Consider the following 18,420-nt stretch of genomic DNA (forward strand, 5'->3'; position numbering starts at 1 on the left):
TGAGCAGAACACCAGGTTGTATTGGAATGATATCACCCGCACTTGATGTAAGAATAAAGTGAATCATAACGAAAATATGCTTTTAAACGTGCTAAACAATTAACAAATTAAGTTTGGAAAACACTTTGCAATGCCATTGTACGTTTTAATTGTGAACAAACTGTTTAAATATTTTATTCAGATTGTTTCGTTCCATTGCAATTATTACTATTTTGATCATCTCAGACCCAAACACTTCGGGTGGATTTCCGAAATCCCTTTTGTTGTCAGAATCCATTCCAGGTTTTTCCTGTGTTGGTGACTGGTTATTGAGCTGGGTGTGCACAGATACTTGTAAAGAGATCCTGACAGGGTGGGTGTGAGGACAAGCTGTACAGTTTTCCTACTTAGAGGAATAATGTTTTGATTTGGTAACTTCCTCTTGACACCTGATGCAATTGATCACTGAAGGTAAAAAGTTTCTTTGTGTTTTTATTGTGCTAGCCACTATACATATTGCTGGATGTTTAAACAGAATTTTTCTAGTTGTGGGAATCCATGTTCTGGAACTTTTGTTTTCACTTTAAAGGAAACCAATAAGCCGCCTTAGTGTAAAACAAAACACGTCTGTTTGGCCGGAGTGGTTTTAGATGCAATAGCTGGTTGGATTTCTTTTAGAGCACCTCTGATTGTTCTCAGTTTTCTTCATCAGGTGAGTGGTATATGAATATGCTAGCTCTCCGTACATTAGCTATCGTCGCCACTGATCGCCAAATCTATCTACATCTGGTTAGGTATCCTTATCTTCCCCATCCCTTTTCCTGCAGTGCTGTTTGCTGTTTTCTTGGCGTTATTCTTTTGAGCTCGAAGACTTTATTTCGGTGATGAAAGGTAAAGAGGCATTGGAGTAGGATGAGGTCAGTCAACCCCTCGAGCTTGTGCATTCAGTTGGATCACGGCTGGTGCGACTCTTTAGCTCCTTTATCCACCGTCCTGCTGCATCTCTCTATCCACGCACACAGCAAAAAGCGACCTCAGCCTTCTTTTTCAATTGACTGAGGATGTACAGTCTTTTGGGGGAGCGATTCCACTTTTTGTGTGGAGATAGTGATCCGCTTTCTGATCCTACCACTAAATATCTGACTCTAAGCTGAAGATTGTCTATTGTCCTTGATACTTCCACCCGAGGAGATAGATATCTATATCTATTCTACAGAGTCTCTTTCTAATTTTAATTACCTTCATTTGATCTCCCTTTAAATCTGAGAGAACAGAAACTGGGATTATACAAACTCTCCTCTTAATTTAACCCTTTGAAGATCTAGTATAATTCTGGTGAAACTGCACTGTACTTCTTCCAAGGTCATTATACCTTTCCTTGAGGTTCAAGGCCCAAAACTAAATGTAGTAATTCAGGTGGGATTTCGCCAAAACTCTTAGCAACAGCAATATAAAAATACTGTTGGTCAAGAAAGCATAAATTGTAACTTGCTCCAACTGCAGAGATGGCTTGAGTGAACACCCAACATATTCCCAAAAAGAAAAATGGATGTCCAAAGCTAGAGTTTCCAGGATGACAACAGAAAGAAAGATTAAAATGACACAGAAAAGAAGATTTATGACAAATAGATTGACATTACTCAATGTCAACAAGTCAATGCCAGATATGATAGCGTCTGAGTTACTGAGGGAAGTTAGGTTGGATTCAGAAGCTTTGACCTTTCAACCCTTCAGCTGTATTTGGACAGTGCCAGAGGACTAGAGGATTACAAGTATTACACCCTTGTTCAAAAAAGGGAGATTGCCAGTCAGCCTAATATCATAGCGTGAAAATCACCACTGATCACTTTTGGGGGGAAAAACTTACTTTCAAGTGCAGATTAATAAGGGACAGCCATTTAGGATTTGTTAAAGCCAAATTGTGTCTGTGTAACCTGATGAGTTCCTTAATGAAATAGCAGTGTTGATGAAGATGGCTATAGATTTAGATGTTTAACATACATGATTTTCGAAAGGTATTTGATAAAGTTCTTCACGACAGACATATTCAGAAAGTAGAAAGATATGTAGTATTAAAAGGACACATAAATTGACTGAAAAACTGGCCAAAAGATACAGGGCCTGAGTTGGAAGGCTGTAAGTGTGGTTTGCCTAAGGATCAGTATTAAGATCTTTACACTAATTAAACTGTAAAGAATTCCACTCGGCTTCTGACTTGTTGGGCATTAGTTTATTTTGTTTGGTAGATGGCCCTTTAAACCATCACATTGCTTCTGGGGAAATAGTCTCGGCAATGCACCCCTCCCCCACCATGCGATTCAAAATTCAGCTCCTGGGCTTTGGGATAGGAAGTGCAATTTTGTAGCTTACATACTGACTTCTCTTCAGGACTTCCTAAATCCAGTCATCATCAACTACTTCATCAACCATCTTCCTTCCATTGTAAGGTCAGAAGTGGGGATGTTCTCTGATTGCACAATGTTCAGCACCATTTGCGATACCTCAGATATTGATGCAGTCCATGTCCAAATGCTTCTTGTCCTGGACAATATTCAGGCTTGGGCTTAAAGTGGCAAATAACATTCATGCCACACAAATGCTTGGCAATGACCATCTCCAATAAGAAACAATCTAATCATTGTCCAGAGTTCTCATTACTGAAACCACCATTATCAGGATCCTGGAGGTTAGCATTAACCAGAACTGAACTGGACTAGCCAGTTGAATACCATGGCTACAAGAGCAGGTCAGAAGCATGGAATCCTGCAGCAAGTTACTCACTTCTCACACCCCAAAAATGCATTAGCTATCTGCAAGACACAAGTCATGAGTATGATGGAATACTCTCTGCTTGCCTGAATGGATGCAGCTCCAGCAACACTCAAAAAGTTCAACACATTGAACACAAAACACCCCATTTGATTAGTACCTTATGTACAAATATCCATGCGCTCCACCACCGAAGCTCAGTAGCAGCACAGTGTGCCATCTATAATGTGCCCTGCAGAAACTCATTGAGGTTCCTTAGACAGCCTCTTCCGAACACATGATGACTTCCATCTAGAAGGACAAGGGCAGCAGATACATGGAAATGCTACCAATTTAGAGTCATAGAGTCATGCAGCAGAGAAGAGACCCTTCAGCCTATTAAGTCTGTGCCGTTGTATCTACACTATTTACACTAATCCCAGCACTTGGCCCATAACCTTGAAAATTATGACATTTCAAGTGCTCATCCGCTTACCTTTCAAAGATTGTGAAGTTTCCCAGTCCAACGACCCTCCCAGGATGTGTATCATGGATTCCCACCACTACCTGGGTGAAAAAGGTTTTCCTTAAATGTTCTCTAAACCTCCTGCCCTTCACCTTAAAATTATACTCTCTCCTTATTGACCCTTCTACTAAGGGAAACAGTTGCTGCCTATCCATGGCCCTCATAATCTTATACAGGTCCCCCTAAACCTTCTCTCCAAAACAACCTGAGCCTATCCAGCCTCTTCATAGCTACAGTGTTTCAACCCAGGCAACATGTTGGTGAGTCTCCTCCACACTACCTCCAGTGCAATCACATCCTACCTACAGTGACCCAGAACTCCACGCAGTACTCCAGCTGTGGCCTAATCAACTCCACATTGTCTCCCTGCTGTTATAATCTGTGCTATGTCTAATAAAGGCAAGGATCCCATATGCCTTCTTAACTAGCCTATTAACATGCCTTGCCATCTTCAGAGATCTGTGGGCAAGCACCCAAGATCCCTCTGTTCCTCTGAGCTTTCTAGTGCCCACCCATTCATTGAATACTCTCTCTTGTCTTTTATTCCTTTCAAAGTGCATTGTGTCACACTTTTCAGGGTTAAATTCTATCTGCCACTGATTTGCTCATCTGACCAATCTGTAATCTAAGATCTATAACCAATCTTCCTGTAACCTAAGACCTTCATCCACCTATCAGCCACCTGGGAACCACTCTCTACACTTCCAAGCCACTCACCATCCTGATGTAGAAATATATTGCTGTTCTTTCTGTGTCATTGTGTCAAAGTCCTGGACTTCTTCTCTGATGGCATAATAGGTCTACTTACTGCACATGCACAGCAGTAGTTCAAGGAGGCAGCTCACCACCACTTTCTCAAGGGGAATCAGGGATGGGCAATAAATGCTGGCTCAACCAGTGATGCCCACATCCAGTGAGTGAAAGAAAAACTTTTTTTTAAAAGACTGCTAAATTTGTCGATGTAGTAAATAGGATGATTGTAACAGATTTCAAGCGGCCATAGCCAGTGTAATTAATGAACAAAACATGGCAGGTGCAGTTTAATGACAGTGAAATAACATACTTTGGGAAAAGCAACATGAAGAGGCAGTATAACCTAATGCTGCTATTTTGAGGGAGTGATGCAAAAACAGAGGCACTTGGAGTTGTATACACACAAATCCTTGAAACTGGCAGGACAAGTTGAGAATTTGGTTAAGAAAGTATTTGAGGTGTTCATTTTTGTAAATACTAATGTTCCAGAAACAAAGAAGTCATGCAGAACCTTTATGATCTCTGAATAGACTTCAGCTGGAATATTGTGCACAGATCTGGGCGTCTATGTTAGGAATGATGAGCAGGCCCTGCAGAGGGTATTGAGAAGCTTTACCAGAATGATCCAATGTTCAATCTTGGATCAGCTAACAACATAGAAATTGCCTGATACTTCCATCCATGTTGTGGGGGAGGCAGTGGCCTAGTGGTATTATTGCTCGACTGTTAATCTAGAGACCGGACAACGTTCTGGGTATCCAGGTTCAAATCCTGCCATTGCAGACGGTGGAATTTGAATCCAATAAAACATCTGGAATTAAAAATCTAATGATGATTGTGAATCCATTGTTGATGTTGGGAAAAACCCATCTGGTTGACTAATGCCCTTTCAGGAAGGAAACTGCCATCCTCACCTGGTCTGGCCTACATGTGACTCCAGACCCACAGTAATGTGGCTGACTCTTAACTACCCTCTGGGCAATTATGGATGGGCAATAAATGCTGCCTAGACAGTGACACCCTCATCCCATAAAGGAAAAAAAATTATTTTGAATGCCAAAGCATTGGTGGAGCTGCGCAGATTTGCAAGTGCTACACTGTGGACGGATTATTCTTTTACCTTGTGCTGTAGAATCAGTAACTGAGAATGAATGCTACCATAATTTTGCCATTATCCACAAAATAGGGGCTGTCACAATTTCTATTCAATCATTGAATTTGCTGCCGTACCTTACCTTATGTTTAACCTTTTTCTGTTGTTGATAGAAGTAACTCTTCTTCAGGCTCCTTTCCAAATTAAAAAAAAAACACATTACTTTGGATTTTAAACCCTTGAGTGCTCCAGGCTAATGTGGAAGGGTTACTGGACCCTCTAGTGCTGGTCCTTTAAAATTTAGAGTTTCAAATTGCTTTTAAATGTGATGCAATGTTGTTTGTATCACAGAAATAGAATTTGTACTGCATTCAACATCACAGTGTTCAATCGACAAGGAAGATATTTTCTGGAAAACTGCATTCAAAACAAATTTTTCAATGTAAAGGGTGATGGTCTTGGGTCAGTTTTCTCCCAACTTCTGTAAACTGTTGCTACACTGCCAACTGTCATTCTTTTTCCCTCAATTTTTTCTGTTTTTAAAGACAATAATTACCACTTTAAGACTGTACAGGAACAAGTTCAAATACTGCACTTCTCCCAAGTGTCCAGTGTTAAGACTGAGTGAGAATTGAACTGGTTCCATTCTTTTTCCTGTTCCTTCACTGGTCATGACAAAGTTTGAAGTTAAAAAGGGAGGTGATATTGAAAATTATATATATAATATATCTCAGACTGTATACAGTCAGTATCAGAAACCAGTCAGCCAAGTTCCCTAGGTAACAAATAAAGAGCTCGCTTATTGCAAACAACACTTGTTCATGCAAAGATCAAAGATATGAAGATTATTAGCAAAAGGTTTAAAGTATATAAAACTGCCCTTCTTGAAAAACAAAACATAGAAGCATATCATGCAACCTCCATGTCTGGGAAAAATTTATAAAAACTTTGCAGAAAGTACTTTTGCCAAGGAATTAATTCAGGAAAGGAATCATTTCAAATGTTGATCTGTGAACAAAGTCACTTTGCACACAAGTTGTTGGCACTAGGTCTTCCCTTATTAGCTATGGCTGACAGAATTCACTTTTCTGAAGACATTAGTGTAGATTTTGAATTCTCTCTTTTGGAACCCTCCACTTGTAGTGATGAGACTTTGTAGTACATTTTTCACTCACATCCTTTGATAAAAGCGATTTCAGATCGAAAGAGAAGAAGCTGTTGCTCAAGCAAGTTATTTCCCTGACTGTTCAAATCCAATAGTTTTGTTTTAAGCAAATATTAGGTCATGTGACCTCTCTCTGACTGCATTTTAGACTCAGTGACTGCCGTTGAGCAGCTTGTGCACTTTGCAAATGCAACATTTTCCCTGTTACAGCTAGTCTTCTTTGCTTTGCAAAGTGTTGTTTTTTGCAAAGTATTCTTTCCAAAAAAAATCATGATGATATATGTCCAGTCAATTTCATTCTGAGTTCAAATTTCAGACAACACGTCTTCATGAGTCTTAATGTACCAAACAAACACAGAAGTTGCTGGAAAAGCTCCGCAGGCCTGGCAGCATCTGTGAAATCAGAGTTAACATTTCAGATCCGGTGAGCCTTCCTCAGAGCTTAATTCTGAGGACCCGAAACATTAACTCTGATTTCTCTTCACAGATGCTGCCAGATCTGCTGAACTTTTCCAGCAACTTCTGTTTTTGTTCCTGATTTACAGCATCCACAGATCTTTCAGTTTTTCTTAAGATGTATAGGTAACTGTCAGCAGACTATTTGAGCAGAGAGAGGATCAGAGCTGAGCTTGATTTTGTTTAGCCATTGTACTTTACCGCACAGAGATGCTGCAAGTGAAGAATAGCTGGAATTCTGTCTGATTTTTAATTGTCATTTGTATTCTCCTTTTTAGACCAGGGAAAGGTGTGATATCTGGGCTAGTTACAGCATCTCGACCACTGCTAAGATCCAATAGTTGAGCACTGGTCAAAGAAACAGAAGTTATTTGGACATTTATGATATGTACCGCTTCTTTGTTCTTCTGGACCATAACCTGAAAATTATTTTGTGCTGTAAGGAAGAACTGAGCAAGGGGTTTGGGAAACTGTTTCAAGACACAACTCTTAAATAAGTCTCCATTAGAACAACTGCAACACGTTTTCATATTAACAATGCCTCATAATTGTATTCCATGCCTATGTGTAGAAATGTTCATCAACTCAGCGTCGGAAAGGACGTTCAGCACAAATTGGTTCACCATAACATCCCAGAAGGTTTTGCCTCCAATGCTTTCACTGGAAGTCCATTTAATATGTACTTAATTCTTTGTGAAGAAACTGCTGATGTCACTCCTAAATTTTCCATTCTCCATGTCCTTATTCTCTAGCTTTAATATGAAATGCTGCTAAGGATTTGCCTTTGACTTCTCCCTTACTACATTCACTTGTTGTCATGAGGTGGAATTTCTTTCAGGCCTGCTATTAGATGTGAATTAAACATTCCATAGAGAGTGTGGGCTGGAATGATTGGCTCAATGCTGGAATTAGACCTAATTGTGTCTCCCTAAAGATGAATATCATGCTGTTAGCCTCACTATCCCAGATTTAAGTGTCAGAGGCAAGCTGGAAAGGAAGCAGGAGGTCTTATTATAATTTGAGGTTGAAGCACCTCTGAAAATATCTTAGATCTCTTTCACCTTCAACTATACCAGTTTGGAAATCATTCACAGAAGTCATCGTTCTTTTTCTGTGTATGCCAGGTTTTACACTTGCCCATATTAAACATTATCTCCTTTTATTCCACTCACTTAATTTACATCCTTTATCTAGTTTTAGCTTTATGTTTTCTGGGCTGGTTGCTGAATATGGCGATGGCTCACTTTCTGTGAGAACAGGTGCACTGATGTATGGTGAATGAACTTGTTCAAATTCTATTTTTAACTGCACAACCACGTTTTGAAACACTTTCAAATTACCTATGACAACTGCAAGTGATTGTTGATCTCCTCATGGAGATGTTCTATAGAGTGTAGTGATGGTATTAGGAACTGCATAGACACTGTGCTTATGTATCCCTTCATTTAATTTAAATAGTCACTCATTTTTTACCAAGACATCTGATCAAGGAGGAAGAAATTCTCACAAGTATATAATTCACAATTAAATTTAAATACAAAGGACATTATCAATAATTGAAGAGAAGGAGAAGTAAGATTTCAATAAAGAAAGTGACTAATGATTTGACTGATACCAACTTTAAATTTTAAACACCTGGAAATTGAGGGATAATAGTCTGAAGGAAGTAAGATGTTCATTAGATCTCCAAACAGGGCAGGGAAAACAAATTGTGGGGTGATCAATCTCAATTTTGGAACAATGGCCAAATATTCCAGTCGGTGTCAGAACACCTCCTTCTGATGCTGACCAGACAAAAAATTACTAATTTATCTTCTTCTGATTTTTCTGGCCAGTCTTACTCCTCAAAATTCCCTCAGCACAGTCTTCTTCAGAGAAAGCAGTGCAGACTATCTGCACAGAAGCCATATACCCCTTTTTTTTAATGGCATTAGCTATATTTGGTAATCAATAACATAAATATACAACTAATGTACAGGTCACTGAATGGCCGAATATTTCGGTGTAACTGTGGGTAGGATGGCTGAGATAAGTGATTAAGGGAGCAGGATGAGTCAGATAAGTGAGGAACAGGTTAGGTGTTTGAGATGTTGGTAAAGGATGAAGGGAATGAGGTACATGGGTAAGGGAGGGTAAGGTGGGTGAGGAAAGTGGGTAAGAGGGATGTGGGAGTACGATGTGGGTCAGGGCTAGGGTGAGAGAAGTAAGTGGGTAATGTAAAAGTAGATGATATGGTTGCTGGTTGACATGGTAGATCAGTGCAGTGTAAGGTGAGCAGGGTAACCAGGTGGGTGTGGGGGCAGAGTGGTCGGCCTGTAGGAGCCAGTATGGTAGGGTAGCAGACTGGCAGAGGCTACAATAATAGGTGTGTAGGATAGTAGGTGGGTAGAATGGCAGAGTGGTTGTAGGTGGATAGATTTGAGCAGGAGTTGGGTGTCAAATGATTGGGTGGCTTGGGGGAAGGTGAGCTCAGAGGCCAGTCAGCAGGTTGAGAGAGAGGGAGGGTCACATGGGGCTAATTTATGTTTTGAGGTCAGGTCAGATCATGTTAGGGAGCTAGCCAGAGTGCAAGGGGAGTTGGAAAGTTGGGGGATTTGGTGTATGTCAATTGTATATTTATCCAGGAGTTAGACATGGTTTTCATCTTTTTTCCTGAATAACTATTCTAAGTAAGCAAGATTAAACTTCCTACACAATTCCTGCAGAATCAGTGCAGTGGCACTCCTGGAGGGTCCTAAAGTGAATGTTTGGTCTGGAGTTTTTCAGAGTAAAGTGTCATACAAGGTGAACTGCTCTCTTTTCAGACTGGAGGGAAGTATGCAATAGTCTCTCACAGAGATTGAGTACATAGTGTATAATTTTAAGTTTGCAGATGACACGAAACTTGGAAACATTGTAAACAGTGAGGAAAATATTTACAGACTCAATGAAGACACATACAGGCTGTTGGAATGGGAGTGGCTGGGATAAGAAACTTCAGTTATGGAGAAAAATTGGCAGTGTTATCCTTACAGTAGGGAAGGTGAACAGTGTTCAAAATCACGAAGGATTTTGATGCTGCAAATAGTGAGAAAATGATCCCAGAAGCAGGAGAGTCAGTAACCAAAGGACCCAAATTTGAGGTCATTGACAAATTAGCCAGAGGCATCAAGAGAGAAAAAAATGTGTAGCGTACTGCTGTTATCTGAAATGTATGGCATTAATTGGTGTTGAAGGCAAATTAAACGGTAACTTTTAGAAAGAAATAGATAAATTCACAGAGAGGAGAAATTTGCAAGGCAATGGGAAATAGCAGGGAAATAGGATCAATTTGGTTGACTTGTTTAAATAGCCAGCACGGAGAAAATAACCTCTTTTTGTGTTGTATCATTCTCTACTTCTGTATTATCTAGAGATTACTAAGAAGAAGAAGAAAGCCCAGAACTATATTTCAGTTAAAAAGTGAGTAGTGTTTTGAGAGGTTCAGTTTGATCAAATTAAGGTGAACACATTGATATGAACTCACTGGTAGATCTTCTCTATCTCTGCTGCTAAATGTGATTGCATGCCTGTATAATGTGCATTAAATGCTTTTGGCTTGCAATCCGTTAGGAGAGGCAACCTGTTAACTATTATTTGGATATGACTTTGTCTGCTGTCTAATGGAATGACTACCACATACTGTATATAGACATGTTTGGTCTTAGATATATACACTAAAATTCACAAGGCTGTGTTACCGTCAACAGTCAAATCATGAACTGTAAAGGCTATGTTTATCACTTGGGTCCATTATTGAATTGCTGAATTTAACTCATTTTGTACCTATAACCTAATTATAGTTAAAAGCTCTTTAGCCCTAACATCACTGGTAATTTTCTTTTCTGAACTGGACAGACATGAAGTATCAAATGTTTTACACTTTTGGGAGAATTGAGTCAGTAATTTACCCTAAGTGCTAGATTTGTTTATGCAAACTCTCTAAAGACTGAAGAGAGATAAAAATCAAATGCCAACAATGTTTTTGAGAGACGTTCTGCACGCCCTTGCTTTTCAAAGCTCCAGCTTTAAGCCAAGAATAAGATCATTGTGAAAGACACAAGACTACTGTTGTGAGATTACCTCAACTTGAGAAAAATTTGAAGTGGGCTATTTTGTAGTCTCTGGAAAGTATTAAACTAGTTTGTCTTAATAATGTTATTAAAGGTGGAAATGTTAAAGTCCTCTCTCTGATCATAGAACGTTCTCACTCTTACTATACTTTAGATCATAAAATATTACTACATTTTGAAGATTTGCAAAAGATCCAAAAGGATTGAGAAAATTACTGTAATACTCAGCTAGAAAAGATGGCTTGTTTACAATGTACACATGAAATGTCTGCACAGGGCATTGGTGACCTAAATTTGCAGCTGCTATTTATGATTTGAATGATGGTTACAGCACATTATACATAACCTCATCACTAATGCTAATCTGACATAAATATTTTCTGATCATCTTGCTCAGAAATGTTATTACACAATTGGGACTTGAACCTAGGCCGCCTGGCTCAGAGATAGAGACAATGCCACTATGTTGCAAGAGCCCTATACTGGGTATATCCATTCAATTTTTATCCAAGCATGGCCTTCACATTTATAACTAAGGAGCTATTCATTTTTTTCTTTGACTCGTGAGTTCTTAATTTTATTTTGAATACCATTTGGATATTTTGGATATTTAGTATTTTGATTTGAATCTATTGGACATTGAAATGATAGAATATTCAACCAGAATCTGACTGTAGTAGCTGTAGCCTCTTTATTGTGTTACTTGTGAGGATCTGATTGGTTTCTGTTATATTTTACTTTTAAGGTAGATTTTAATGTAGTTTTCCACAGTCTTTGTACCATTTACTGATGATGTTAACCTCTGCTGAGGTGTGATTTTCTGTGTAGCACCCCAGTACCTAGTTCAAATTGCCAACCTTTATGTATGAAGGTAGATAATAAGCATTGACACGATATTCAGCGACAGGGCTGAATTTGACTCGAACGTGGCTGAGTGTCAATTTTGGTGAGTTTCATGAAAGGTTTCTCTCACTATTCTCCACAATTCATCTCATTATTGGGGCCCTGTTTATCCCATCTTCCCTGTCACCAGAAACAGAGGTACTTGCCACTGCTGGAACCTCCCAAGACATCTGGCCCTGGTGCCATTTTTAAATCCCAGCCTTGCACCAGGTCAAGCACTAAGAGATTCCCTTCACTGTCCACGTATTGGGAGTGGAGCTGGAAAAAATGCTTCTGAGGACACAGAGGTGGTATGGCTGACACTCCATTGTAAATCCAACTGTACATTTGTAAATCTATTCTACTTAAAAGCCAAGCTGCACGGTCACTCATTCTTGGTGTCATCCCATCTGAGAATCCTGTCTAAGAAAGTGCTACTCTTTTCCCAATGCCCAGCTTCGACTAACATCCTCTCATTGTTCAATCCGGGACCATCGCACATTGGAAAGCCTTCAAATGGTTGAAGACAGTCACTTCTGTTCAGCAACAGTGAAGAAAAAACAAACAAAAGCTGCATTTGATTCTGGGAACTGACGGAGACCACTTACCTTCTAAGCAGCAGCAAATTTACTGTCAATAACTGATCACTGCATGCAGGTGACAACGATCAGAAGCAGCCGTCCACTTCTCTTGGTGGGCCTGATGCTATGGTGCTCCAATCATGGTAAAGGTGATGTTCCTTCTTATCAATGTGTGGTTTTGTAGAACACAGCTTGCAAGGAATTGTTAGAGGGAGATCCTGTCTGACTAATTCAGTTGAGTTTTTGAAAAGTTGACTCAATATATTGATAAGGGTACTGCAGTTGATGGGGTTTACATGGACTTCAGTAAGGCCTTTGACAAGGTCCCATGTGGTACATTGACCCAAAAGGTAAGAGCCCATGGAATCCAAGGCAGCTTGGCAAACTGGATCCAAAATTGCCTTATGAATAGGAGGCAAAGGGTGATGGTGCAGGTTTTTTTCCTGCTTGAAAGCCTTTAACCAGCGATGTATCACAGGGATCGATATTGGGACTCTTGCTGTTTGTTATGTACCTTAATGACTTGCAAATGAATGTAGAAGATATAATTACTAAATCTGCATACAACACGAAAGTCGCAGTGTTATTGATAGAGAAGAAGATGGTCCAAGGCTACTGTCTGATATTGATTGGCTGGTAAATTGGGCGGGGAAGTGGTGGCTTAGTATTAGCACTGCTGCCTCACAGCGCCAGGGACCTGAGTTCAATTCCAGCCTTGGGTGACTTTGTGGAGTTTGCACGTTCTTCCTGTGTCTGTATGGATTTCCTTCCACCGTCCAAAGGTATGCAGGTTAGGTGGATTGGCCATGCTAAATTGCCCCATACTGTCTAGGGATGTGCGGGCTAGGTGGGTTAGCCATGATAAATGCAGGGTTATGGGGATAGGGTAGGTGGCTGGGTCTGGGTGGGATGCTGTTCAGAGGGTGCAGACTCATTGGGCTGAATGGCCCCTTCCTGCAGTGTAGGAATTTTATGATTCTATGCAATGGCAGATGGAATTTAATTCTGAAAAGGGTGAGGTGCTTGCCTTCATTAGCTGAGGCGTTGAATGTAGAAGCAAGTTACAATTTTATAAAATATTGTTTAGGCTACAGATGGACTACAGTTTTGGTCACCATATTATTGGAAGGACGTGACTGCACTGGAGTGGGTGCAGAGGAGATTCACCAAGATGCTGCCTGGGATGGAAAGACTTAGTTATGACAAGAGGCTAGATAGGCTGGGTCTGTTGCAGAAAAGGCTGAGGGGGAATCTGATTCAGGTATAGAGAGGCATAGATATGGTAGATCATGAGAATCTTTTCCCCATGGCAGACATATCTAAGACCTGAGGGCTTAGGTTTAATGTGAGGAGTAAGTGGGTTAGTGGAGATCTGAGAAATTTGTTTCTCATCCAGAGGGTGGTAAAAATATTGAAGGCGCTGCCTAAGAGGTTAGTGAAGGCAGGTACTCTTGCAACTTTTACAAAGCATCTGGATGAGTCCTTAAAATACCAGGCCTTTAAATCAAGTACAGGTAAATGGGATTAATGTAGTTTGGCATTTGTTGGTTGGCACAGACATGGTGGGCTGAAATGCCTGTTTCTGGGCTGTATGACTCTGAACTCTAACAGCGTTAATACATTTATTGATCAGGAATTGAAAAGTTCTACACAGGCATGCAGCCACTCCAAGGTTCCACGCACCATGATCAACAAAGATGATTTCATTCAGTACAGATCAGGGATCCTTCTACGTCTATGGCTCAATATCAATGCAGACTGTTTACCTTTGAGTTCAGAGGGCCTTAGTTTTAAGAGGCATTCTTGGAGCAGGAATGGAATTGACAAAAAGTGGAAGCAATATGAAAGGTATGATATGTCTGGTTAGCACGCAAAACAACATTTTTCACTGTATCTCGGTATATTTGACAATAATAAATCAAATCAAAAATCAGATGTATGGCATTTCTGCCACAAAAACATTTTCGCAATTTAAAATAAGCATTCAAGACTTGTTGCCCACTTTTGGAAATTTCCTTTGAATGACCATTGCAGCATTTCCTCTAATTTTATTTCCAGCTGTGAGAGGGTGATAGCAGCATCCAGAACTAGAAGTCAGTACCGTGATTGGTGTGCTGCGTGCAGAGCTTCACAGCTTGGAGGGAACATTGGAGCATTGTACCACAAGGTGAAGTGATGACAGCTGAAATGTTCTTTATTTCTTTCTCTGCTGCCATTCTGCATCATCATTAAGATGTTGTGACTCAAGCTTGATGGATAAGTTGTTTCTGTTTTGAACAATTGGCAGCAAGCTCCTCCCAATCATTAATGTCAATGTTGCTGCATGTGAAGGAGAGCTTCAGAGTATCTTTGCTATGTTTTCTTTGTCCTATCTGGAGCACATTGTGAGCTGGGGAAATGTCCAGTCCATTTTAGTTGATTTTACAGGAGTATTGCCTGAATGATCACAGAGCTGGCTTCAGGGGAAGGATACTAATCATAGACTTATCATAGAATCCCGACAGTGTGGAAACAGGCCCTTCGGCCCAACAAGTCCACACCGACCCTTCGAACATCCCACCCAGACCCATTCCCCTATAACCCACCCAAGCTACACATCCCTGAACACTATGGGCAATTCAGCATGGCCAATCCACCTAACCTGCACATCTTTGGACTGTGGGAGGAAACCGGAGCACCTGGAGGAAACCCACGTAGACACGGGGAGAATGTACAAACTCCACACAGCCAACTGCCAGAGGGTGGAATCGAACCCAGGTCCCTGGCGCTGTGAGGCAGCAGTGCTAACCGCTGAGCCACCGTGCCACCCTCTGTCTGTTTGATGGTTCTCTCATTGAAATCAATAGATTAGACAGGCGGGTAGAGGGTGCTAAGTGAAGTTCAGTTTGAATGTGTGTGAGGAATTATGTTCTAAATATATCTTATGTTCCTCTCATTAAGTCCAAAGTTGCTTCTGAAACAATGTCACTTTGGACCTTGACCTTGTGAGCATGCTGAATCCTTTATATACAGGCATTACTCTCAAGACTCTTGCTGCTGCAATGCTATTCTTGCTGGAGTCATTAGCTATACGTTATTATGATGTTATCCGCATATTTGCACATCATTCCTACTCTACTGCTCTCCTTTGACTTTCCTAGTGCGCTGAATATAATTTTTTATCCTTATTTATAAAGTCCTCGGGCTCTATTTGAATTGTCTCAGATTTTACAGTGGTAGTAATGGTGAAACTGTCAACATTGCAGTCAGTGTGTCACTGAGAAACAAGTGTAATTTTGGGAGTCTGCACATGTGCAGAACAATATGGAAATCCAAATATATGTTTGAGGTACCACCATTAATAGGCAATCAGTTGAATAGATGAAAACTTCTACTGTTATACTGAGTCTTACTGTAAAAGGCCTTGAGAAAGTTACACCTTGTTGAATGAGGTCCAAATGGGTGTTTGGCATACTTTCCATTAAATTACAACACTGGCCCTGAAGGTGCAATTTCATAAAGCTTGGTTGTTAAATTTCTCAATTTTTGAACAGTAATAACTCTTTTTTTAAATTTAAATATATAGAGATTAAAAAGTGTAGAAATTCAGCTCTTCAGTTTCACCACAGGCCACAAAACTGCTGTATATGACTCTGTGTTGGACCAGAATTGCTTGTTTCTTTAAATTGCTCAACACTGATCATTCAAATTGTTTGATTAACAATTTCCTAGGTCTTCAGCTGGAACATACAAGTCCTCTCTCATGGCCAAATTGAATACAAAAATAGGAGATCCTGGAGCAAATAATTCTTGCTGCATAGAATAGCTTCCAAACTGGAAAGTAAGACAGAATCTGAACAAGTAAATACACTTCTGTGCAGAAATAGAAGTATAGCAAATGCTGTTATGCTTGTCAAGGAATAAATTAAACATCACACAAATTCAAACAATATTGGAAGTTTATAACAATTACTTTAACCTCAAAATTAATAAAATTCACCAGAGACCTGTAGATTCCACCTGCAGAAGACAAAAGACTGAATACATTGTGAATAAGGGGTAGAAGTTCTGACATATTAAGAATATATTCTCATTGACGATAATGGGAGAGTAACACAGAATGGACTGATGCCTTTTACTAGTTTGCTGGGACATGGATGCTGCAGCATTAGTGTATGAAGAGTCTTGGTCCTCACTGGCCATGACCAGAAACCTCTCCTTGTTGTGGGCAGGGAGCTGTATGTCAGGTGAGCCACCCCCAATATCAGCTCTTTTAGCCCTCTTGTAGGCTGTTTTCTCGTGGAATGAAATAATAGAGGGATTCATTGAGATGAAAGTGGTTGGCACAGCTGTTTAATGCTGGTGCAGGTAGAGGAAAGATGGTGAGATGTCCCAAGTGAATGACCAGGCAGCACAGCGGATATTCAGAGTTAGTAGTATGGGGCTTTTGGGGTGGGTGAGAGTGAGTGAGAAAGATGTTGCATAAAATAGTAAGAGTCGAAGAACATGAGCCTTGGTATCGGAGAGAAGATGGTGACACTTGCCTGGGTGTAGAGAAGAAGGTCATTGACCTTGCTGCACTGTTGGATGTTCCTATGGACCATGAACACCTCACTGACCCGGGTGGCAACCTCAGGCAAGGCTGGCAGATTCTGGTATTATGACCTCCTCTACCCTGGCCCTCCTCATCCACCAAGGACCCCGGACCCCTACCCACAAACCAGGGTTCTAGTGTTCTCTTGTTTTTCATGACTGGGACAAATGGCAGGAACCATGCTGGGCAGCACCGGACTACTTTTTAAATATGGCTCAGGTGCCAGGGATCCGAGGGTATCCCTGTAGTGGTGAGTATTTCCATCAAGGATGAATGGGAAAATACAAAGCAAGGGCATATGCATCAGTGATGAGGTGAATTTGGTAAGATAGCATGAGAAAACCTGTTCGGTCTAGTAGAGAGATACCTCCATGAAACCCACCAAAATTGGCATTTAAGGTTCAGACCTGAGTCTATTATCACCTACATCTTCCCTTCTTCCTCACACTGTTTTCTTGTTGGAAGAGTCTTCAGCTTTCTCAATCCTGATCACTGAAACTCCTTTTTTCTCTTTACCTTGAAACATTTCCAAAACCTATTTTCGTGCAGTGTCAGCACTCCTAAATCTTGCAGTTCATAATGAGAGCATTTTACTTAGGTAACACAAATGTTTTAAAGTTGTCTCCAACTTTTCAGTGGTATGCCAATATTTCTGCTTCTTCACCCAGTTACTTTCAGTAGGAGATACATGATATAGATTAATCTTATAAGGTCCATTTTGGTGAATGGATATTGAGTTGCCATCTGTCATATTAGTACATTGTATGTGAGGTTCTTTGACATTCTTACTCATTGCTTGGTGATAACATTATAAGTATCCTCACCCACAGTATAAGCAGAGTATTCAAATATTTACCCTACATAATGTATTCATAATGCAATAAATCTCTGTGGGGTGTATCCCTGTAACTAAAATATTCATCAAACAAAATAAGAACATATCTTTAACCTAGAACTCATTATGATATTGCATGAGTGCATGAGTCAGAATGTTTTACATAATATTGTGTGTCCTTTACAGGAGCACAGTTAGCCAATGCATGGTTCTCTATTTGTTGCCCCTGTTCTAGCTGAGTAAATGATGATGGGACCTGCATAGAATTGAAAAGCAGCAAAAGTGCCACATATAAAAAAAACTGCCTGGAACCTGCTATTGGTTTAAGCATGCTGCTCGGGAAAAATGAGTCCTACAAAGATCCTGCATGTTTGCAGCTTGAGTTTCGTGTTATAGTGGAGCCCAGCACCTGTTACTGAATGAAAAAGGAGCTGAGCGGTGCAGAAAGATCATTCCTGGCCAGGAGAAGATAAAGGGCTTTCCTATGTGCTAAGATTCAGTGCAAGTGAATTATGGTTTCTTCACTGCAAATCTAACCCAAATGTAGTAATATTTTAAAAATATCCCCCATTGACTTTAGTCTAGGTTCCTTCTGCTTTACATTAATGTGCACACCTATGATATGGAAAAGAATGGCTGGGACTCAGCTCAGAGTGACATTTGTAATGTGACTAGTTGTTTATTCTATTTGAGGAAACTGTAGGATGTGTGAGACTCAGAAGTATAGAAGAGTGAATT

At 40.2% G+C, this 18,420-nt stretch overlaps 1 protein-coding gene across 1 annotated transcript in view; it reads left to right on the top strand.

Annotated features, from left to right (window-relative positions):
• The first annotated feature begins 342 nt into the window (after positions 1-342).
• Positions 343-18,420, top strand: part of LOC109924223 (synaptotagmin-like protein 2) — a 100,648-nt gene continuing 82,570 nt past the window's right edge. The window contains exon 1 of the mRNA XM_048605308.1: positions 343-450. The gene's annotated coding sequence lies outside the window, so the exon portion shown is untranslated. The remainder of the gene's footprint in view (positions 451-18,420) is intronic.

This window comes from Rhincodon typus, chromosome 14 (assembly GCF_021869965.1).
Source record: "Rhincodon typus isolate 14 chromosome 14, sRhiTyp1.1, whole genome shotgun sequence".
Lineage (NCBI taxonomy): Eukaryota > Metazoa > Chordata > Chondrichthyes > Orectolobiformes > Rhincodontidae > Rhincodon > Rhincodon typus.